Genomic DNA, 22,794 nt, shown 5'->3' with positions numbered 1-22,794 from the left:
CCTCTGGAGCTCGGTTGTCACCTGCCTGCAGGTCTTGGGCCATTCTAGGTGTCAGATGTGGGGACGTGGAGTCACAGGCGTTTCACCAGATCTGCACTTAAGCACAGAGCCAGAGACCTCACAGACATGCTGAACGAAGGTCCTTTGTTCATGTCCCCAAGCTGCTGACAGTTTCTGAGGGTACTGCCAGGCGTCTGGGAGGGCGTTTTGGGAGAAGACGGCCGTTACAGAGCTGTTTCAGATAGACTCAGCACTGGACTGGCACACCCTCTGGGGGAGGTCAGAGGTCAGCTGATGTGTGTTCAGGCAGCAGGGAGGTAACCATGGAAACCCCTCAGTGCTGTGGTGAGGGGTTAAGAGTAGGTGATGTGGAGACACTAAGGCGATGGGCGCGTGGATCAGCATCCACTTCAGAAACCACGGAATAGGTTTGAAGAAATGCACCCACGTTATGCATCCCTGTGAGGAAAAGTTCTGGACTTCCATCAACGGCACCATGACAGAAACGCTGCTGAGGTTCCCTGTGGAGGCCGACGGCGGCGGACAGCTCATGTGACCGTCTGCGTTGGATTTGTTCACTCAGTGAATCCTGGGTGGCCACCCACAGTGCCCCAGCCTGGTTCTGGTACCAGAGACATTCACGTTGTGTCTGGAGCAGCACAGCCGGTGGGACTCTGGCCAGTGACAGAAGTGTTCTGTACAGCAGCTGACGGCCACACGTGGTGATGGCAAACTGAAATGTGTCTTGTGTGAGCAGGGAACCGAATGCAAAACCCCGGACGCACAGGGCGGCCACTGCAGGCCTTCTCTCTCACCCCACCCCCATCAGTGCACAGATGTGTGGAAGCATTTGGGCTTTCTTGGCACTCGTTCTGTTTTTCCTTTGTGTCTTTGTACATTACGTTCCTTCTGCCTAAGATGAACCAGGGCCCACCCCCACCCCCACTCCCACCCAGACCGCCTTGCTTGCTTCTGTTTCCAGTAGGAGCCATGGCCACCCCAGCTCCCCATCAGTTTCCAGGGTCGTGACACTAAGCACCACTGAGTGTGTGTCATCGTTTTGTAGTGGAGTGACGTGAGCAGGCTGAGGAAGGGACAAGCGCGGGCTGGCTTTCCCGGTTCAGGCACACAGGCTTCACCGACAGCAGTCCGTTTCCTTATGTTGCAAATACTGTTCACCAAAGGCAACTCTAACTGTCAATCACCATGATCATTAGCCAGAAAGCGTGGGAGCACGACTCTCTGGTCGCCCTTCTGCCTCCTCAGGCATGTCTGTTTTCAGCGAGAACCTCTGAACTACCGCTGGTGGGTCAGGACCCTCACTGCCCTTGGGGAGCCTTAGGTAATGGGTACGAAGACTTCATCAGGTAGATCTGCATTCAGCCCACACGTGTGTGCTAATGGTTCCTAGTCTTCGCAAGCGCAGAAGACGTGCTTTAAAAATAAATAGCGCTGATGAGGGCCCTGGGGGGTGTGGGAGTCATCCAGTGGGGCAGTTTCAGTGGGGACCTGAGGAGCCTTTTCCTTGTTCATTGCAGGCCACATGGAACCCTCGATGTCCTCGGAACTCTGTCGAGATGCACATGCAGGCGGCTCTTGACAACACAGACGGTCAGCATTGTTCCCTAATAGAAGTCTAGCATTTGCATCTAACGATGGAGAGTTGTGGGAGTCCCCACCGCTGTCGCAGGTCCGTCCCCGTCACCACACACAGGTGAGAACAGCTCTTATTTCAACAGATCTTCAGGGCAGGAAATTCAGTCCTCTGCTGCCATCCCCACGGGGACTTGTGCTGAGCGCCCGGCGGTTGGTTATTAGGCGCCCTGGCTTTCCATCTGTTCTCTGGGAGCAGGTCAGCGCCCAGCTGCTTAACAACACGTGCGTGTTGCTGAGGATGTGGTGACCTGCCTGACACACGGAAGACAGGGAAGGCCGTGACCCGGTGTCTCCCCGCTGTCCTTCCTTGCATGGCGAGTGGGTGATGGAGCGAGAAGCTCTGGGCGTCAGCTTTCCCCGTGTGCAGTGCTCACAGAGCTTTGTGAGGAAAGCGTGCTGTCGGGGCCCTCGGCCTGTCGCAGAGCTGGGGGTCACAGTGCCATTTGGGTTGACCAGAGCCTTCTTGAAAATCTCGATTATTTCGATGTAACTGGCATGACACCGTGTGGGTCTGAGACGTGCAGCATGTGGGTGTGACTCGCTCAGTGCAGCGTGACTGCCGTCATGGGATCAGTCATTTATCTTCATAGTTCGTGTGAGATCTTCATAGTTGGTGTGAGATATTCACTATGTATTTTGAGAACTTAACGGTGACTTGTTGAATAAAGAAGTGAAAGTGAAATAATCACATATACCTGGAGATAAGCTAATTAATCCTGGTACTTGCCTTTCAGGAAGGGGAAAGTTTCAGATGGAAATGTTACTTTAGGTGTTCGTTTTGATGTTTCTATATATCGCTATTTTTGTCTAATTTTGTTTGTTTATGTTCTTAAAGCTGCATACTGGTCTGCCATGGACTTTTCATTTCTTCTCTGATAGATGTTAGTCTATCAGATGCTTAGAGAGTGTGAACTAGATTATTCTTGTCTGCATGTGAGTAACAGGTGAGAAGCAGGTGCTTTACAGCCCATGTGACAGGGATTCGTGAGACAATCCACACCCCAAGGACCGTGCCTCCTCCGTCCTGGCGTAAACGCTCCTCGCGTCTTTTGTCCACTGAGAGCATGAAAAGGTCCACAGTGACTCAGCTGGTGGACTTTTGTTTTCTGTTTGAGCTTAAATGGTGGTCTTCAGTTCCCTGAGATTCGAATTGTAAGGTGCTAAGATACTGTACTATTGTATTTTTATTTTCAAAAGTCTTCTTTTGCCGTAATGGTATTTTATCACATTTAAGTTCCATTCCATTCAGAAACCCATGTCTCCTACCATCTTTTCTATCTCTTTTCCCACTTACGGAAATCTCTTTGCCTTTTGAAGCCTACTGCTGTATCTGTGTTTGTCCAAGCACAGCTGGCTGGTCTTCTCTCGCACCTCCTGTCCGTGTAGTTAAGGAAACAGTTGCTGCCTGAGAAGCCTTCCCTCCCACCCGAGTGGGCAGTCACACTGGACGGACTGCCTGGTGCATTTTGGTCGCTCCTCTGCCTTCTCACTTCCCGGCCCCTCCAGTGCGAGCTCCAGCTCGCTGTGTGGCACTGTCGCAGCCTGGCCATGTGTGCTGAGGGGACGGTGGTGGCCGGTCAGCAGCAGGGGAACCCCGCTTTGACTTGCAGACGGCTTCCTAGCCGAGACAAGCAGTGGTGCCATCCCCAAATGATTCCGTGACCTCTTGATGACTATTTTTATGGGAATCTCGCCACAGATGTTTTCCAGTTTGCTTTGATTCTGATAAAACCCTGAGCATTTCATCAGTACTGTAAAAATAGGGCCTAAAACGTTTGAGTTTCCTTTGCAGCCACATGATCCCTTTTCCTCATGTCCTCTGACGCGTCGGCCGTAAGATATAATTTCTCCCACGCTTCCTCAAATGGTCACTGTGAAATCTTGTCGTCTCCTCCTACCTCAGTGGTGTATAAACTGCTGAAAGCCGGATGTTACAGTGGAGACTGACAAGCCTGCAGCGTCCTCCATGGGTGGGACACAGAGCAGAGTTGCGGACGTGACAGAGGCCGACCCTCTGCTAGGAGCTCCCGCAGGCGGCCGGCGCCGGAGCTGGGCTTTTGGGACCAGCGCCGTCTGGAGAAGCACAGCTGCAGCAGCCGCCCTGCAGCAGGTGACTTCTGCTGGAAGCCCGCATAGCCTAGGACTGTCCTGTGCGGTGTGGGCCCACGTGGTGCACGGTCCCTGTCACGCTCACGCAGCTGAAGGTCTCAGGTCTCACGTGTGTCAGGTACGTGCATTTGGTGGGGACGCCCAGGCTTCGTGCCTGAGTGGAGAAGAGAGACAGTCTCTGCTCCCTCTGGACTCTGAGGACAGGGACAGTCCCGAGATGTCACAGCTGCAGATAACTGCACTGTTTTCTGGTGCTCCGGCAGCGTAGACCACCGACTCCATGGCTCCGCAGAAACAGAAACGGCAATGGAGTGCCCGTCCTCTGCTTCTCCTGGGCTCGCAGTAAGAGCAACTGATGAAAGCACAGCTGTGCCCCAACTCACACAAGAGCAGAGAGAACGGGCCCGATGATTCACCCGTAGAAACTGCAGAGCTCTGGATAATTATGAGTTTGAAAAATTGCCAGATATTTTTCTAATCAAAAGAGAAAATCATCATGCTTTTTTGTATGGAGAGCTATTACTGAAGTACTGAGGGAACGGTGAATGCAAGATGAAGCCTGGGAAACCCGTGGGACAGTGTGTGGGCCTGGAGGGGCTGCTGAGCTCCCACGGTCACGTGCACTGGGTGCCTGCGCCTCTTCCCAGACTTACTGCCCATCACTGTCGCTGGTGCCTGGTGAGGCCCAAAGAGATGAGTGCGTGGCATTCCTTAGTGCCCACAGCGGGGCTGTGTGCTGGGGGACCTCGATTACTAATTGGGCGAGAAGGAGGGGATGGTGCCACTATAAAGCGCCTGTGAACAGGTAGGTGGCGGTATGGCTCCGACAGTGGCACAAATATTGTGAGGAGGAGCCTCAGTGGACAGCAGAGGGGTTACTGGGGGAGGTGCCGGTGAGGCTGAATTTAATAGGAGACAGCCATGACGCCCCCACCCCTCCCAGGACGCTGTCCATGTCTGAGTTCCAGGACATGTGACTGTGTCACCTCACGGGGAAAAAAGGCTGCTGCAGATGTTGTGAAGGTTCAGGAATTTGCGGTGGGGAGACGACTGGCCCAGGGGTGCACCAACGTTATCATCGGATCATTTCAAAGCAGAGTGTCCGCGGCTTCAGTCAGACAGGGATGTGAGGCCGAAGGAGGGTCAGGAAAACTCAGTGCTGCTGGCGCTGGAGGTGGCGGCCGTGAGACGCGGGAAGGCGCACGTGCGTCCCTGCAGCCCCAGGAAGGAGCCCAGCCCGGCTTGGCCTCAGACTGGTGAGCCTCGGTTGGGTCAGACTTCTGACTGGCAGAGCTGCGAGATAATCATCAGCTTATGTTGTTTAGCGCGCTCAGCTCCTAGTAGTTTCCTACGGCAGCAGTAGAAAGCGAGCACACCGTGACTGCATTTGTGTGCCAGTTCATCACTCCCAAAGAATTCCCCAGCTAGAGCTCATGGGGTGCCTGAGCAGTCTTGAGTGTTGGGCCAGGCAGATGTGGAAACAGGCTCAGAGAGCTGGAGTGACTTTCCCAATGTTGCACAGCCGTAGATGGCAGAGCCTTCGCCTGCAGGACTTGTCTGCCCTGCAGTGATGCACCTGTCAGGTAGAGCGTGGTCTGATGCACTGGCAAACCCCTTGTGGGCGCTCTGCCTGGGAAAGGTGCCCCAAGATGCCCTGTGGAGGCTGTGGGAACATGCTGTGGAGGGGGCACGCAGGCTGTCAGTCCTTCCTGTAGACCTAGAGCTAACCGTTCATCAGAGCAGTCAGAGCACCTGCAGTCCCCTCGGGGACTCGGGGTTCTTATAACCTGCAAAGTCGTTCACAGTGGAAGTGGAAAACTGTTTTCAGGATGCCTCGTGCTGAGATGCTTGGTGGTGACGATTCTGTAAGAAGCTGGCTTGATAAAATGTCCCTGTGATTTGAGGATGGCAGATGCTGAGAGGAGATCGTTTTGCGATCCCCTCTCACACTGCGAACCTTCCAGTGAGTTCTCCATATATTTAGAATTTGAGACATCAGTGCAAAAGGAGGGAATGGTCATGCGATTTAATCCACACCACAGAGAGCAAAGTGCCCATGTCACGTTGCCCCCGAGCACAAATAATCAGATGCAAAGTGGGGAACATTGAAAATTAAAATTTGCCCGAAGAAGTGGAGGCTAGAAAGAACGGTGATACATGTGTTCAGTAAGCTTTTTCCACGATCAAGACACCTAGTGAAAAAGGGTGGGAAAGGAAGTGCATGTGAACCCAGCACATCGATCCCCAGTGTGTCCTCCATGCAGGTGAGCTGGACGGTCACAGTCATTAGTGGGCTCTGTGTGAGCGGCGAATCCACACTGCTGGTCCTGGCACTGATCCCTGCAGGCCGGGCACTGACCTGCAGGCCTGCTGCTCTCCAGCTGCCGGTTTCTCACCTCCGTTCCATTTCATTGAGCTGTTGGTTCTGGGGAACAGTCCCTTCGCTGATCCTGTCAGTCACCCGTGACCTTTATTACCCTTGCTGTTCTTTCTACGAATCCGCAAGATAGTTCGTTTCTAAATCTCATGTAGTAGCATATTTTAAGTGTTTACATATTGAAGTATATCTAAATCCTATGTTTGTATGTGCATATGTAGATAAATGTAGATATCTAAAATATGCAAAATACTGTGTTTCTGATAGGTGCCGTCCTTTGGGTAGTGCTGGTGTCAGGAGATACTAAGACATATGGGGGTGCGTACAGAAGTTTATACCCCTTCAGTATTGTATTACCTTATTGGGGTTGGAGAACATAAACACGTAAAAATGCCTCTTGTTCTGTCAGAGAATCTCATGGTATCCTCAGTAGCTTTTAGGTCGCCTCTCAGAGGGCCATTGTACCTTATCTTTAAAAAAAAAGAAACAAAAACCGTCTAATACAAGCTACCGGTCACGGCACCTGGTCAAGGTTTCCTACGGGAAATACGAGGGGACGAGAGGACGAGGGATGCCCGACACCCTGCCAGGTGGAAGCCTTGGCCCAGCTGGGAGGCCGGGTCAAGGGGCGGAGCTCGGAGAGCCTTTAATCTTAGATTAAAGGGCTGTGTCTCCTTTAATCTTCAGTGATTTCAGGCAGGACACGTTCTCCAGTTTCCTTAAATCCGGGTTGGTAAAATGAGAAGGTCTGTCTTGGGCTTACTGGTTGAGAACTGGCAGGTCCTAAAGGTGTGGGACGTAAGGGGACGTGGGCAGTGAAGACAGTGGAGGCTGGTAAGCATGTGCCCCGACCAGGACTCTAGTTCAGGAGACTGTGCCAAGTTCAGACTTACGGCGCGCCCAGCAGTGGGATGCCACTGTGTCCCCTGGGCCCCATTTCTCTTCTTCCTGGAGAAGTCAGATGCCCTGTTCCAGGCGACTCAATGTGCCGCCGTCACCTGCAGTGAGCCTGTCGTGCACGGTCCATCCAGGCAGAGGTCAGGTTTTTTCCTAAGCTGTGGAACAGGTTGCGTCATGATCACTTTCAGGCCATTTGCCTAATAACTGGCTGTCAATTTGGTGGAGATTTGGTCTGAGATGGTTTTTCACTGGAAGACTGCTGTCTCCTAGTAAGGTTCAGAGTTATGGGACGTGTAGTTCCCATATGACTATTTACAGAGTCTACTAATAGTTACCAAAGAACCTAATCTTTTCTGAGTGATCTAATTGGTTAGCATCATTCTCGACCTACGTAAATGTATCTAAGTAAACCCAAATCTAAATATAATTAATCTTTACATCATACATATCTACATACATACCCATATTTATACTCTTACCCATGTCTCTATTTTTCTGTTAGAAGTGGCAGTTAGAAAGGGAAGAGGAAGAAGTGCCCTGAAAATCCAGTGGGAGATTGATTAGAGATGGTTGGTGTCGGTAGTATGGTGCTTTGCAGTTTCCACCTGGACCCTGGCACTGCGTCCCCAGGGTCCCCTTTCCTGCACAGTTAGCTTTACCCCAACAGGGAATGTGTGCAGGATTGGGGAGGCAAAAGTGCGCACGGAGCCATGGTGGGTGGTCAGATGTGGTGAGAGAAAGGTGCAAGTTCCAGCCTGACCTTGCTCTCCTGCTCTGCACTGAGCTCTCCTTCCTGACTGCCAGCTCCGCAGTGGCCCCAGCAGCGGGATGTGCCTGGTACCCCAGGCCCTCCCCATGTCCCCCTTGCCCACTTGTGCTGGGCTGGTCGGAGGCTTTCCTCTTGACCACCCACGGTACTCCCTCCGCTCCTTCCGCAGCTGTGCAGGTCCACTTCCTGTCATGAGCTCTGGGTTCCGTCAGACTCACAGTGGCTCTGTCTCCTGACCCATCACATAGGGGAAGGACAAAGCATTTGTTATTTAATAAAGTAGCAAGAGAATCGTTGCATAGCCTTTTGTCTGTAGCAGGCGGGACAGAAGGCATGTCAGTGGCGTTGAGTTGAGAAATGCAGGAAGATGAGGAAGCCGAGCACAAAGCCGGGCTGTGTTCCGCAGACCAGCTTCCCTCAGGCTCGCCACCGTCTGCTGCTGCGTGTTGACTAGTTTTGTCTCTATCACTCGGCAGAAAACTCACTGAGGGAAGACATTGAACTTGACTCTGACATCGCCGGAGGTGAATGCAATACTTCGTACCAACTAGACAATTTAGGACCTGTTTGATAAAAGATGAATAATAAACATAGTTAAAAAAAATTAAATTCTCATAGCTGCACATTTCACTGGTGGTAGCAAATAAATCCCCATCCCACAAAGCAGCTGGCCCCGGAGAACAGCGAAAGGACCAGGTGGAGACCCAAGACAGCACAGTCCACTGTCAGCATTTGTGACGTGGCCGCTCAGTCCCTCTAGAAACAATACAAGCTGTGAGGCAGCCCCCAGTCTGTGCCAGAGTTCCCCAGAGCTCTGTGAGCAGTCGCTACAGGGGTGTGGCACCCCTGACACGGGTCTGGCCGATTCCTGAGGCTGAGGACCACCTGACAGAAGTCCTGCTCTCTATTCTGTTGCTTGGAGCTCTGTGGGCTTCGTGGGAGTCCTTTCTGCACGGGTCCCAGTGAGTCTCAGGGAACCGGATGCCAGGGTGCCCCTGGCCATGCTGGTCTCCTCATCGCACTGAACCGAGAGGTGGGGCGATTGCGTTTGATGACCAAGGGGAAGCAGGTGCACAGTGGGAGCAGAGGGTACCAGTCTGGAACCCCACTGGAGGCCATGTGGGGTTTCCTCCTCCTCTTAGGTCCAGTGATCAGAGTTAGTGGAAGACAGCACGATCGCAGGACCAGGAAGGGATCAGACCCTTCAGAGAGGAAGGCCAACAAGCGTGAGCAGCTGGGTGCCGACTGAGGACAGTGGCCTGTGGTGGGTGGCGCAGACGGCCGTCGATGCCACCCGCAGTCCTGGCACCAGTCACAGGAACCACAGCTGCAGTCATGTGTGTTTTGTTCCGACAGCTGTCCCTGTTCCTACTATTTTCGGTAAGGTGCGCTGGTGGTGGCTTCCTTCTGGCGTTGTCTTCAGATTGTGAGTGTGCTGAATCATGACCACGAGTCCCGAGGAGTAAAAGTGACGGGGACGCTGGGTCTCATCTGCACAGACAGGATGGCTCAGCCTTTGTTAGCCTGAGGGCTGGCTGGGTCATGGCGGCATAAGCACCTTATTGCTGTTTGTAAATGTCAGCATTTATTTATTTGGTGTGCACGGATGGTAAGGAGCCAAAGGGGTGCATTGTGCTGGGTACACTTTTAATTTTCTCAAACAGCGTTTATTCATTTGCCCCCCTGTATTCTTTCTTGAACTTCAGGGGCTGAGAGCTTGCCAACTGCCTCTTTAAAAATCTTGTCAGCTGGGTTCAGAACCCACATGTGAGACATAGGTGAGGTTATTACATCTTTGGCAAAGCAGGCAGACAGAGGAGCTCAGCCAATGGCAGACGTGATATTTTGTAGCATCTCAGGGGTTTCCCGGTGACACTGGGCTCAGGTGATTCCTGTAGCTGTAATTGTCAGCGGTAGTTTGTCATGATTCCTGCAGCGTCCGAGATCTGGCCAAACCAGAGAGCTCACAGTAGACGTCCCTGTTTTTCACTTCACCAAGTCTTCCAATTATTTTGTGGACTCTAATGCACTGTATCATGTCCCTTCGTGCTTTTAAAAATGCCCCCTCGGTAGCTTCTGTACTCTTGCTGGAGTCCTAACGGGAACACCAGGTTCAGCCCCTTCCTGAGGCTCTTCTGCTATTTCTTGTAGTTAATTCGTCCTCACTCAGGAGAGAAAAACATACATACTTGCAAAAAGCATGTCAGGGTAAGGACTTTTTTCACATGGTGCCAAACTGTAGCTTTGACTAGTATACTGAGGGTCTCAGGATTCTCGCCAAAATGCATGTGCCTAAAGAAAAAAGGAGGGAGAAAGGCAGAATACTAGAGATCAGACGAAGGACTGGTTTTCCGCTGGCGTGGTCCTCGTTTCCTGGCGTGACAGTCACGGCATATGTCAAGAGTTGGCATGTGAGTACAGTGAACATGGCTTGCCGGAATGGGGCAGGAGTCACTGATAACCAACATCCTCCCTCAAAATTAACACGAATCGAGTCCTCTCTGTGGACTTACCAAGTGCCTTACGAGCATTTTCCCTTTACGTCTCCTTCCAATCCCACGAGGTAGGACTCATCATCCTCCTTTTCATCTGTAGGAAACCGAAGCCTCAGGAGGTTCCATGAATGCCCCCCCCACCCCCGCCTGCTTCCGCCCTGGTCACGTGCAGTGCGAGATGCCAGAGGGAGTGTGTGTGTGTGGGGGGGGGGGTAAGGGAGGGGGGCAGCCCGAGCAAAGGCAGAGTGAGTTGCAGTGGCCACGGAATGCACTCCTTAGCCAAGGCGGCACTGGAAGGAGCAGTATGGATGAAAGCATTCGTCTTGGGTGCACAAGGAGAAATTATCAAGTGTTTCATAAGCTGCCTGAGGGACATTTCAAACATGGTTCCGCCCATCCTCAGAGAAGCCAGTCCTGGCTTTTCTGAAGGACTTTATAAAATATTTGGTCCTCAGCAGAGAGGTTTCCCCCACGCCTGCACGGCTTCATAGACCTCTTCCCGAGTGCTCTGCTGTCCAGTTGGCTTCCAAGGCCTGGTGTTTTTAAATGTTGCCGTGTCTCCCTTCTGGATGACAGCTCTCCAGGCAGTTACCAAGTTCCTGTGAAACGTGACCGGCAGCACGTCAAGGGAGCGGTGTCAGTGGGAAAACCACGCATGCCGCCTCCGAGATGGGCACCTTCCTGCTAGCAGCAGGGGCGGGAGGCTGGCTGCACAGGAGGGCGTGTGGGCATTCACTCCGCCGTTGCGAACGCAGGGCATTTCGACTCCTCATTAATGGTGTCTGGAGAGTTGTGAAAAGAAATACAGCAGCGCAGTTATTTTCATAGACTTCCTTCAAAGAAGGATAATCACTACAAATATTGCTTTAGTCTCCTGCTGAGACAATTGGAACCTAATTTCAGATAGAATAGGAAACGAAAGGCTTAAACCAGAGAGTGCTTCGGTCCTCTGACAGGATTTTAAAATATGTATTTAGTTGGACCTGTCAGCCTTCCACAGAGCAAAAAGCAATTTTATTTAAATGAAAATGAGTTTATTCGGGAATAGCAGAGGAATTGCAGCTCGGGACAAGCAAAGTGGTGAAGTGTAGGCAAGTCCAAGGAGACAGTGGGAGGCCAGCCTCTGCTAGGGTTTAGGAGGAATTGGGGAGATTTGAACGGAGTTCCCTGGAGGAGAGAGAGCCCGGTGCGCGTTGCTCACTGGCTGCGGGCGGGGTAGTGCTGTCAGCAGCAGCCTCCCTGCAGGTTGTGCAGCAACCCGCTACCCAACCAGTGGGTGGGGCTCCCCTTCTGACCCCGGTTTCCTTTTCCGAGCTTTTTACAGACCCTGGTTACTTTCAAGTGCTCATTTCCATGTGGTTTGGAGTGTAGGAAAGTATTGGAAATAAGGTTGTCTTTCCTTCCACGTCATACTTTTGTACTGATTTCTGGTCTGGATGATTTCTGGTCATCCATCCATCCATCCATCCATCCAATCATCCAGCCAGCCAGCCATCCATCCAACCAACCAACCAACCAACCAACCAATCATCCATCCATCCATCCATCCATCCATCCATCCATCCATCCATCCAACCAACCAACCAACCAATCATCCATCCATCCATCCATCCATCCATCCCTCCATCCATTCACCCACCCACCCATCCACCCATCAATACTCTATGCCTATGAGGTGTAGTTCAAGTATCTGAGCTCCAGACTGCTGAGGCCTAAATCTGAACTCTGCCAGGTAATTAATGAGGTGTCCTTGGGAGTTCCCCTAACCTCTCAGTCCTTTAGCTTCCCGGTGTGTGAAATGTGGATACCAGCAGTCGCTAGAGCAGAGGGTTGTTGTCAGGACTGCGGTTGGTTTTCTCTTGGCGTCTGCAGTCTTGTTCCTGACTCGGGGATTTTCATGCTGCTGCTGGGGAACAAAGAGTGATCTCATTGATTCCCTCTTCTCTCCAGATAAAAGCAGAAATGGTAACGGGCTCTTTGGACCCACACCGTTGTGTAAAACTCCTTTACAGGGTTTGAGGATGACAGTTTTGTCACAGAGCTCTCAGTCATCAGCTTCTATGACCCCACTGCCTGGCCACTTTAAAAATCAGTCAAACGTGCATGCTTTTTCAGAGGATGGCTACAGACTGGTTCCGTAGGCATGTCTTTCTTTAAATAACTCAGTCTCTCTGTCTCTCTGTCTGTCTCTCTCTCTCTCTCAGTTATCTCACAAAACAAAAATAAATTCTTTGTTATAATTCAGAGTAGTGTTGCTTTAAGTAGCAGGCTTTCAATACATTTCAAGTCTGAATCAATTTGTGAAAAATTGATTTACACACAAGTTTTCAGGAACAAATCTATTATATAGAAGCTGTTACAGAAGTAACCCAAGAGCTTTAACAAATGTGGAACCAATTGCTTGTGTTAAAGCAGACGATTTATGACCCCCACGCCCACCCCAATTCTCTCAACACCCATGCCTTTGTTCAGCCTTTTGAAGGGTGTCTAAACTGAATAAGCATTGCAAGAAAATCCCATAATGGTGACCATGTAGCCCAGATACAGAATTACATGCTTGGAAAAGGGACTGCTATTCTGCTTATTGGTTGCCTGTCAGTAAAAATTTACTGGTGATTTTCCAAAGCAAGAAGCCAACATAAAATCCCACATCACTAAGGGGAATTGCCCCGCTGCACATGAACTGCCTCGCTCGTTCCTGTGATGGTTTTGGTAGTTATTTGTTGGTCCTCAAAGAAAAAACTTACGATGACTGAAAGCAGTCATCAGCAGGAACTTCTGACAGATGCTCCCAGTAGGCCGGCCCAGTGCCATTTAGCAGCTGCCAGCATGTAAGTCCTGGCCTTTGGCAAACACGGAAACAGAGCCAGGAGCACAGCGACGCCCCTCCCTGAGATGCACCCTCACTTCCGTCTGCCTGGTGGGTCAGGCCGGACTGTTGATTACCCTTGTGCTGGTCTAGATGCCAAGGTGTTTTCTTACTTGTACTGACGTTAGTTAACACTTGGAACTGGATGATAAGTGGTCCCTTTTCCTCGCTCAGTGTTTAGCTGAGGGCCCCAAAGTTAGGATAATAGGAGTAAAATGCTGGCAGGTCTCAAAGGGAGGTGCTAGCATCTGGACCCAGTAAGAAGGAATCCGTCTGTGACGCTTCCTTCACGCTCTGTAAGAAATGGAGGTTTAGGAATAATTGATCAAGCAGCTGGAAGAGAGCTGGTGCGGCCTTGGGGTTCTTGGGCAGCCTGGGTGTGTGTCGCAGAGGCAGTGCTGCTAGCTGACCTGGAAGCGTGCAGGGAGGGGCCAGGTGCATGCCACGTACAGGGAACGGAGGGTGGAGGAGTGGAAAGGGCGGCACTGGCTGGGCTCCCCAGTGGCGAGAGTGGACGAGCAGCCTCGCTCCAGCCATTCAGGAGTGTGCCGTGTGAGAGGACCATGTGCAGAGAAAGTGCCCCCAGAAGCAGAGCCAGAGGGAGAGGCCGCGGCTTGGGGCAGGCCCCGGGGTGGACTGGATATCTGGGGGGGTCACACAGAGGCCTTGTCTGCCGCCCAGACAAGGGTGCAAGGGTGCCAGAGAGCAACAGCCCCAACCCAGTGTGGTTTCCTGTCTTCGTCCCCCTCCCCCGTTCTGGCCTCGAGGTGGGGAACACGCAATGAACCAGCTCCCAGCCTCCTGCTGCAGGGGACACCTGCACATGGGGCGGGGGCTGTCCAGGTTCTGATCCAGACCCATCTGGACTTGGGGTCCTCCGGGGGTGCTGTTAGAGGCACGGAGGAGAAATTAGAAAGGTGGTGAGCTGGGGGGCTCCATCAGCGGGAAGATACAGATTTTTCTGATCAGTGTAGTTGAGTTGGCCCATGCAGTAAACTGGTACCTATACCTACAGTGGAATGAACTAAAAATAGCCTTTTATTAGTTAGGAAATGGCCGGGCAGCAGGATTTACTCAGCTTTCTGAAATAAAATGCTCTGCGCAGAATGATCAGCAGAAACGCGGAGAATACTTTTAGACTTTTATTGTGAAAGAATTCCGAGTTCAGGACATGGGCTCGTCACTGTCACGGGAGCATTGGTTGGACTCCTCCGTGTCCTTCATTTTCCACTGGATCTGTCACCAGTCCAGCCTCTTGAAAGCAGCTTTCAGACCAGTCCCTGTTCCCGGTCTTCCCGGCACTTGCAACAGCCGCTCTGTGGTCTCCCGGTGTGCCTTCACCCACAGCCAGAGCTGTCTCTCCGAATGCTAATTGTGTCACCCTCTTTCTTAGACTCCACCAGTAACTCCTCCTGGTGACCGCACAGCCTCTGGCTTGGACCTGGACCCTGCCCCCCCATCCTACTCACCTTCCCCATTATTCCCCTCCTGGCAACGTGGGTTAGTTTTCCTTCATTCCTATAAGACTGTTTCTGTTCCTGTGTTCTGAGACAGTAGTGCTGTAGTCTAGGCATGCCGGGCACTCCCCTGGTCCTCACAGACATGCCGGGGTGCTCCCCTGGACCCCACAGACATGCTGGGGTGCTCCCCTGAGCCCCACTGCTTATGGGCCCCACAGACATGCCCTACTGCAGCCAGTGCTATAGCCAGACCAGCCTCGTGGTTCTTACTGTAACTGCAGGACCCACCTCGCACCACCCACCAGCAAACTCTGGAAAAAACGTTTATTACTCTTGGGTCCTGGATGGGGCCCAGTTCACCCAGGGCCACACGATGTCACTGGGGCTCTGCCTTTCCTGGGTCGAGGATGGGATGCCTGGGGTTTCAGTCTCCAGTGATGGATTTAAAACAAGAGCTGAATTAAAGCACAGTCACTCATGAGGCCTGTTAATCTAGGTCCCTCAGGCCTTCCTGACAGGGACCCTCACGGCGGGGTGGCCTGGCTCTTCAGTCGTGTAGCAGGCTGTGTGTTTGAAGCAGATGCCTGGACAATCCAAAGCTGATTGTCGGCCTCACGTCCTGGAACCCTGTGTAAACACTTAGAGGCACTGCCCCAGGGTCGCTGTTCTCAGAGCCTCTTAGCTGTGGTGCCCACACCTGGTATCTGGGGTGCGTTTGTTGCCCTCTCAGCCTAAATGCACCTCAGCACTCTGGTCCTTTTCACCATGAGCATGGTTGCCTAGCAACATAGTTATTAGACCATCCTCTCTGGCTTCCAGCTGGCAGCTGGGGGTAACTAAAAGTTGGGTTCTCCAGCGGCAAGGACTGGGTTTGATGGCACTTTTATCCTTTCCCTCCTCCTGGTCTCACACCTCCCCCCGAGTCACTGACTCCGTTTCTTTACCACTCCCGTATTTGCACAGACTTCCGTCAATGGCGTCATCCCAGAAAACGGTAATTGTTGGTTATGGTAAAGTACCTGCGAGGTGTGTGTGCCGGGTGGAGGGAGAGTCATCCATACGTGGCCACTGACACTGGTGAGGTCTGACTGTTTGGCTGGAACAACGTAACAACGATTGACAGTCTAGGTCCCCGGTTGACAGTCTAGGTCCCAGACATAGTTTGTTGGATTTTGATTGTCTTTTCTCATTCCCTGGATATAAAAGATAAACTAGGTAATATAGGCATTTTCTAAAAATCAAATCTTTCAAAAACTACTACTAAAATGAAAATAACCTAAGTTAAAGTAATGCTATAACCAATTTAATGGAGAAAACATGACTTTTGAATTAGCCCAGCTCCTGAAGTAAAGACTATCTTTAACCTGTGGACCTTGGAGAGCTTGTAAGGATTCCACTTTGGGTCCCAGCGCTGCCCTCAGCCTGAGCGCAGACGGCCTGTGGGCTCGGCGCGACTGAGACGCAGTTTGATCCCTGGGCCCCAGCCCTGAGCATACGCCTCTCCAGGGCTGTTCCTGCGATTGCACCTGGTTGCTGCGTGGCCAGAAAGCCTCCCACCCGACCTCCTGCTGGGCGACGGTGCTTCTGAGACCCCCTGCCTCCCCGCCCTGCTGGTCACCAGCCCATCCTTCTGCCAGCAGGGAGTGTCCCCCGCAATCACGTGGACGCCGGCTCCCCCGGCTCGGCCAGCCCTGCCTCACGCCACTACCTGTGACTGGAGTGCAGCTGCTGTTTGCCGCCTGGGCTCTGTCGATACCAGTTTGAGGAGGTGAACAGAGAGGAGCTGGAACAGTCTTACCGAGAACCCTGCTTGTGAGGCGGAGAGGAGTCAGGGGGGCAGCAAGTGAATGCTTTCGGGCTGGACGGGCAGCCCTGTGCCGAGGATGAGGAAGGAATCTACCCACAGAGCCGGGTCCCTGTGCCCACAGCAGGAAAGCGCAGGCGAGAAGGGTGACCGCCACCGCCAGTCTGGGCCCCTCGCCAGGCTGCACCCAAACTTCGTTTCTCGGCGCCATTTGACATCTGCGGTGGGGGGACATGTGAGCTCTTTGCTGCCTCTGAATCACCTGTGGGGGTGCTGAGCCCACATCAGAAAACAGCTGCAGAAACTGAAGGGGTGCCGTGGGCGAGGCGGGCCTGTGTCCCCGAGCCCAGCACCGCCTCTCTATGGACCTCGTTTCTCCCTGCTCACTGGGTGTGAGGGGAAAGTGCATTTCGTCAGCATCCCTGCCGGCTTCAGTGCGGCAGGTGACCCATGAGTGACAGGACGCTTCATGATAAGGCAGAAGCACGTCTGTGTAACACAAGGACTTTTGGAAATGCAGCATTGGGCTGTCCAGCCACATGCGTGGAAGAGTCCCGTCACCGATGACTGGAAGGCAAGGTCGGGCCTTGTGCCGGGGACTCTGCTGCCTCGGGTGTTTTCGTTGTTTTCCTCCTCGGCGACCTGATAGGTGACGCTGAGGCAGGCTCCTGGGGCAGGCTTCATCCAGGGAAAAGGCATAGCATTGGATTCATTTACTCACTTCTGTACTAATCCCACATGACGGAGTCTTTTGTACCCCAGTTGGAGCAGTGGTTATACGGCACTATCTGGGCTAGTGACGGGGGTCCAGGACTGACCCCCATGCTGCACTGCATTCTGTACGCAAGAGTGCTGCTCAGGGCTCACTCTTAAATTACTGGCTTCAAATGTTGGATGGTGACTGGACGAGGAGGTCTCTTTAAAAGTCATGTCCTTGATACAGTGGGTATTGTCTGATTTCCCCAGAAGGTGAAGAAGACACTAAAGGAACCTTGAGGTGAATTTGAAAGGGAGGTGGGTGACCTGACAGAAGCGAGATGAGGCAGTGAGACGTGGAGGGTCGTGGGGTGAACGATGCGCTGAAGTGAGCTGCGGGCATGGTGAGAAAAGACCAGCTCCTCCCCTGAGGAACCTGCACTTCATACCTTTGATGGTCGGTTGTGGATGCGTGTGTGCCCCTGAAAGCTGCTAACACCCCAGGTTTGCTGCCAGAGAGCGCAGGGCTGAGCTGTGAGGAGCGTTGCTGAAGCCGTCACTCTTTCTGCCATGTGCCGTCATCCCATCTCCTTCCTGTTGGCTGACACTGAATTATTTTGACTGTATCTCATTTCTTCTCAGCTGGGATATTATTTCTAACTATAGCATCACATTTGCTGAATCTCGGTTTTCTTATGTGTACATTTCATTACTCCATATTAGAGGGGGATTTTTATTTGTTTTGTTTTTTGCCACAAAAATTTGTGCATGCATTTTTTTGTTTCACTTTTTTCCACAAACTCTTTTCAGGTCACCTCAAGGAATTTTACAGGCGTTATCTGTGGTGTGTTTGAATCCCGTCCACCCTTTGGAAGTCTGTCCTCATGTCTAGCCCACACCTTTCACAGGGTCCTCTAACGACCTCTCCCTCTCATGTGTAGCTGGGTGCTGTGAGCTGACCGTCTTCAGAGCAGCCGCGGGCAGTATGCTCGCCGTCCTCTCCATCTCTCGCCCCGCAGACGGCCTCTCTGGCCCTCGGTAATGGTGGACTATTCCTGAACCGTTCTGCGCCCCATGCCTCTTGGCCGGAATACACAGATGATAAAAATCCTTCTTCTTTGAGCAGTTACTGATTCCAGGAGCTTTAGATAAGTTACTTCAAGTGATCTGTAGGAGGAAAGTGACGCCCAGAAAAGTTACATGACTTGTCCCAATGTCCATGGAAATGCATAGCAGAGCCAGATTAAAATTTCATCTGGCAAGTTCCTGCGTTTATGCTTTTAACCACTGCGCAAACCAGTGATAAAGTATTTACTCAGTGTGTCCTCTGGATTTCTCTGGAAAGGAAACGCCCAGACATAATAAAACATGGTCCATGCCCGCCGTGGGTTCATAGCCTGTTTGGTGAGAGGAGCACTACAAAGGAGAGTATTTAAGATGTTAGTCATATTCTACTATGAGCATGCCCAGGTATGAGTGGTGGGGTCCTGCACGAAGCCGGAGAGGTTTAGCTGGACTTGGCTTTGACCGCATGCTGACGTAGTGCCGCAGGGCTGCCGAGTGGTCAGGCTGCAGGGCGGACAGCAGGCGACGTGAGTGAGGTGGCATCCTTTCCCCATCACTGGGTTTTCCTTCACAGCAAAATTTCTGGAAGGTCCATGAGGCCCTTGCATGGGCCCGGTGCTGGGACATGGTGACAGAGGTGGTGTGCACCTCCTCCCCAGTGACCTTGTGTTCTGCGCACACACAGCAGGTGGCGTCCAGGGCTGCTTTGTTCCAGCACAGCTCCAGGGGATAGAAAATCCGGCCTGGCAGCTTGTCTCGTCCCACTCCTGGGGTGGTTCAGATCCCTCTGCCCCCACCCCCAGCAGCGGCTGTGTGCTCCTGACCCAGGTGCACAGAGGGCTTATAAACAGCCACCACCTCTCCGGGCTCAGTCACTAGAGAGGGGGGTAACCTGCTTTCCTAGGGCCGCCTTGACAGATCACCACACGTGGTGGCTTCAAACAACAGAAATGTCTTCTCAGAGTTCTGGAGGCGAGAAGTGGAGGTCCAGGGAGTGTCCTCCTGCCCTCTGCCAGCACCTCTGCAGGCGCCGGCTGTCCCCAGGCCTTGGCTCTGGGCTGTGCAGCGCCCCCACTGCCTGTGGCCTCATGTGCCCGCCCCTCTCTGTCACTGCCTCTTCTGTTTTACGGGGGGAGCTGCCACTGGCTTTATGGCCACTCGTAGATCCAGGATGGTCTCCTCTCAGACCCTTCACTTACTGACATCTGCAAAGACCCTTTTCCCAAATAAGGTCACAGTCACAGGCTCCAGGGTTTAAGATGTGGACATACCTTTTCTGAGGCACCATTCACCCCACTGCGGGAGTGAAAGTCCACGGCTTGTCTCATGACTATTTAAGTCTTGCTCCCCCAAATCCAGTTGTGTAGACCCCTGCAAGCCTGTGTCTCTCGCAGTGTAGACACAATGAGCCTGACCCGTCTCCCAAATGTCCCATTTCATGAGGGGCCTTCCCAGGGATTGCTTCCTCCCCCCACCCACCCAGGGGTTCTGCTCTGAGTCCAGGGACACAGACCCCATTCGTGTCCCATGCAGAACTGTCCTTGGACTCTTCCCTGCCCCACAGCCACCCCCAAACCCTTTGTCTCTGGAGGGGTGGGGGTGACATGCCAGCCATCTGCAGTCTTGGTGTCCCATCAAGAGTAGTGCTTCTCTGGACGTAGCAGTTTGGGGTGGCGGCGTCTGCTGTCAGGTGAGCCCTCTTCGCCGCCACGGTCGGTCAGCGTGAGGAATAGCCTCAGATGGGGGATGCACCAGTGGGACGGGAGCAGCCCACGCACCTTGCTCCTCTCTCAGACGGAGTCCTCACGCAGCACCATCGGAAGTACTGATGCTACATTTCTTACTATTTGAGTAGCTTCATCACCCACAAAAACATTTTAATGCAGCTCTTGATAATATAAAATAATTTTGGGCTGATGGCAACTCAGGCACCATCTCTGTTCTTTTGAAATAAATGAAACCTTATCTGTCCTTTTTGAGGATTTTAACAGTTCAGAAAATTGCTACAAGATGGATATTGCTGAGGTTTAGCAGATTTGGTTAAAATGAATATATTAGACATACAATTGGTACTTATTCAGGGAAGAACAACTGGGACTTTGTTCCCAGGGCCCCAAAATTTAGAATTTATAAATATTGTAATTTAAAAAAATTATGTTCTGTACGTCTCGGAAAGTGACTTTTCCCAACAGAGGAGAGGGTTGCAGGAAGAAATGGCTGCAGGCCCGGGATTTCTAGTATCAGAGAGAAGGGAGCAGCCCGTGACCGGAGAGGGGTTGGCATCTGCGGAGGGGGCGAGGCGTGGGCAAAGAGGGTTACAGGGCTGAGCGCAAGGGATGGTTCTAGCATGGCACCTGTCAGCGTGGAAATGTGTCCACGGAGACCCCCCAGAGCCAGACCGCCATGCACCCGCTTGTTGAATCAACACACTTTGTAGCGTCACACCAGCTCACTCTCCTGAGTTCTGCGGTTCAGGGGTCCCCCATGGGTCTCATAAGCTTGAAATCAAGGTGAATACTCACAACTTCACATTTTTATAACGTATTCCGGTAACAAAATCCTCTCTTGGTAACATTAATTGAAGGTGGATTTTTAAAATAAGGATGACGCTGAAATCCCACCTTTATGGGCTATGTAGAGGAAGCAGAGAATTGTTTTATCACCTGGGATGTTTTTCAGACTTTAATGTGTGACTTCTGTGAACTAGAACCCTACGAAGAAGTTCTGTCAAAACTGTGTCAAAGTCCTATGTTGACAAGGTCACTGGCTTCCGCTGATGGTGGGTCTGTGTAGAGAAGCGCAGGTCTCTGATCGGGGCCTGACCCGTGAGGGGTTTTGAACAGGAGGACAGACTCTCATTTTGAGCTCACCTGTTAAAAGTTTCCTCCTGTCCTAGGCTTTATTTGATAGCTAAATAAGTGTCATTGACTTATCATAGGGATTGAATTTGCATGGCCCGTACGATGCGAGGCCAGCAGAAAACTGCGTAAGGGTAGTCAGCTGTTTGGAAGGGGAACGCGGACCTTCCCCAAACCACTGCCGTCCAGAGTGAAGGAACACCGCCGGTGGGGCCAGAGCAGAGAGCAAGGCTTAGACCTCAGCAAGTGGGATTCCGGGTGTCGGTCCCATGAAGAAGGTGGCATGGGAGTCCTTGGTGTATCTTTCTAGGTCGGAGTGTGCAGCTCTCCGAAGGGAAAGTCGAGTTTGTGCAGAAGTGCCAAGATGCACTGACAGCATCCCTAAAGCCAAGTGTGTTCCAGGTGGACTGTGACTGCTGCTCAGCAGTGTGCTCGCTGACGAGGGCAAAGGAAACGGGTCGTGCAAACTAGGTTGCCAGCAGATCCAAAGGGGGACAGAGGCTTATGTGCAGAATGAAGGGACAGAGAAGCAGGGTGTGCGACTGCCAGGCAGCGGCCGCTCGGACATTGGCGGTTTACATCTCTCAGGAGTGCACTGTTTGGCCAAGATGGCAAGTGGCCAGTAAGTAAATAAGTGAAAGAAAATTCACAATGAGGGAGAGAGCTCGCCAGGGAGAAATCTGGGGCATAGTCCTTTGAACAAGCTGCAGTAGGAAGACAGAATGATATTTCAAGTACAAAGAAGGGGCAGGAATGAGCGCTTTCACACCTTCAAGAAAACTGTAAGAAAACTTTGATCTATGATGTTACTTGTGACTACAGGAAGGAAGACCTCAGTCTTTACCCAATATGTCTAAGAAATTAGATGCATATACATGTGAAGGGAAACATTTTGTTCTGGTGAAAGCAAACAGTATCACTTGCGACATCTGCGTTACTGTAATAATAAAGGTGCCTTTAGTCACAGGGCGTGTATTCAGGTGGGAATGAAATAACCTGGAGTCGTATGTCACACCTTTGACCTGTACCAGTTTGTAGGTATCGATGAGATAGTTTTAAGATGCTTACAGCTCATTCTGTTTCATTAAAAAGTGACCTTTTAATAAAAGGCCACTTAGGAAGCATTAAGTCTTCTGCTTTTTATGATACGAAGAGGTAACATTTTTTAAGTGGGAATATATTGTTAGGATATTAATAACTGAATATACAAAACTAGACAAAAACAGAGACAGACAGCTTTTAGGGAACGTCAGTGGAAGAGAGCACTTGGGGATGGACCCATACAAATCGAAGCCCGGCACTGACGGATGCGGTTTTGGCGACGACGGTGCATTTGAAGGACAGTATTTGGTAGGAACCGCGGAGCACGGGCGTCAGAAGCACTGAGCTCCCCGCAGGACAGGGCTTCACAGAGCCGGAGGTCTGTGTTCCATCTCATCCTGCCCCTTCCGCCCTGACCGAAGGCATCCAGATCTAGGCACCTGCTGCGTCTGCTGCTCTAAAATAGGCACTGAGTCATCTGTTCACCCCTCAATCAGCTCAGCCTCTCAGACTTCTCTCGAGCCAGGAAGCTTCTCAGGCGTTTATCATTTCTGATTCATTCATGCTTTTGTTCTGCTTCTTAAAAGCTCGGCAGGCTTGGTGTGATCACAGAGTCGCAGTGTTTACAGATGCAGTCAGCAAGTTCTTTCCGACCATCGGTCTCCTGGCCGTGTCCTAAGTGGCCACCGGGTGTG

At 51.9% G+C, this 22,794-nt stretch overlaps 1 long non-coding RNA gene across 1 annotated transcript in view; it reads left to right on the top strand.

The window, feature by feature from the left end:
* The window catches only part of LOC117034094 (uncharacterized), a 172,677-nt gene that overhangs the window by 104,569 nt on the left and 45,314 nt on the right, over positions 1 to 22,794 (top strand). Inside the window, exon 3 of the long non-coding RNA XR_004425008.1 lies at positions 1,539 to 1,714. This is a non-coding gene — a long non-coding RNA (uncharacterized LOC117034094). The remainder of the gene's footprint in view (positions 1 to 1,538; positions 1,715 to 22,794) is intronic.

This window comes from Rhinolophus ferrumequinum, chromosome 14, assembly GCF_004115265.2.
Source record: "Rhinolophus ferrumequinum isolate MPI-CBG mRhiFer1 chromosome 14, mRhiFer1_v1.p, whole genome shotgun sequence".
NCBI lineage: Eukaryota > Metazoa > Chordata > Mammalia > Chiroptera > Rhinolophidae > Rhinolophus > Rhinolophus ferrumequinum.
This window is presented reverse-complemented; position numbering and strand designations above follow the sequence as displayed.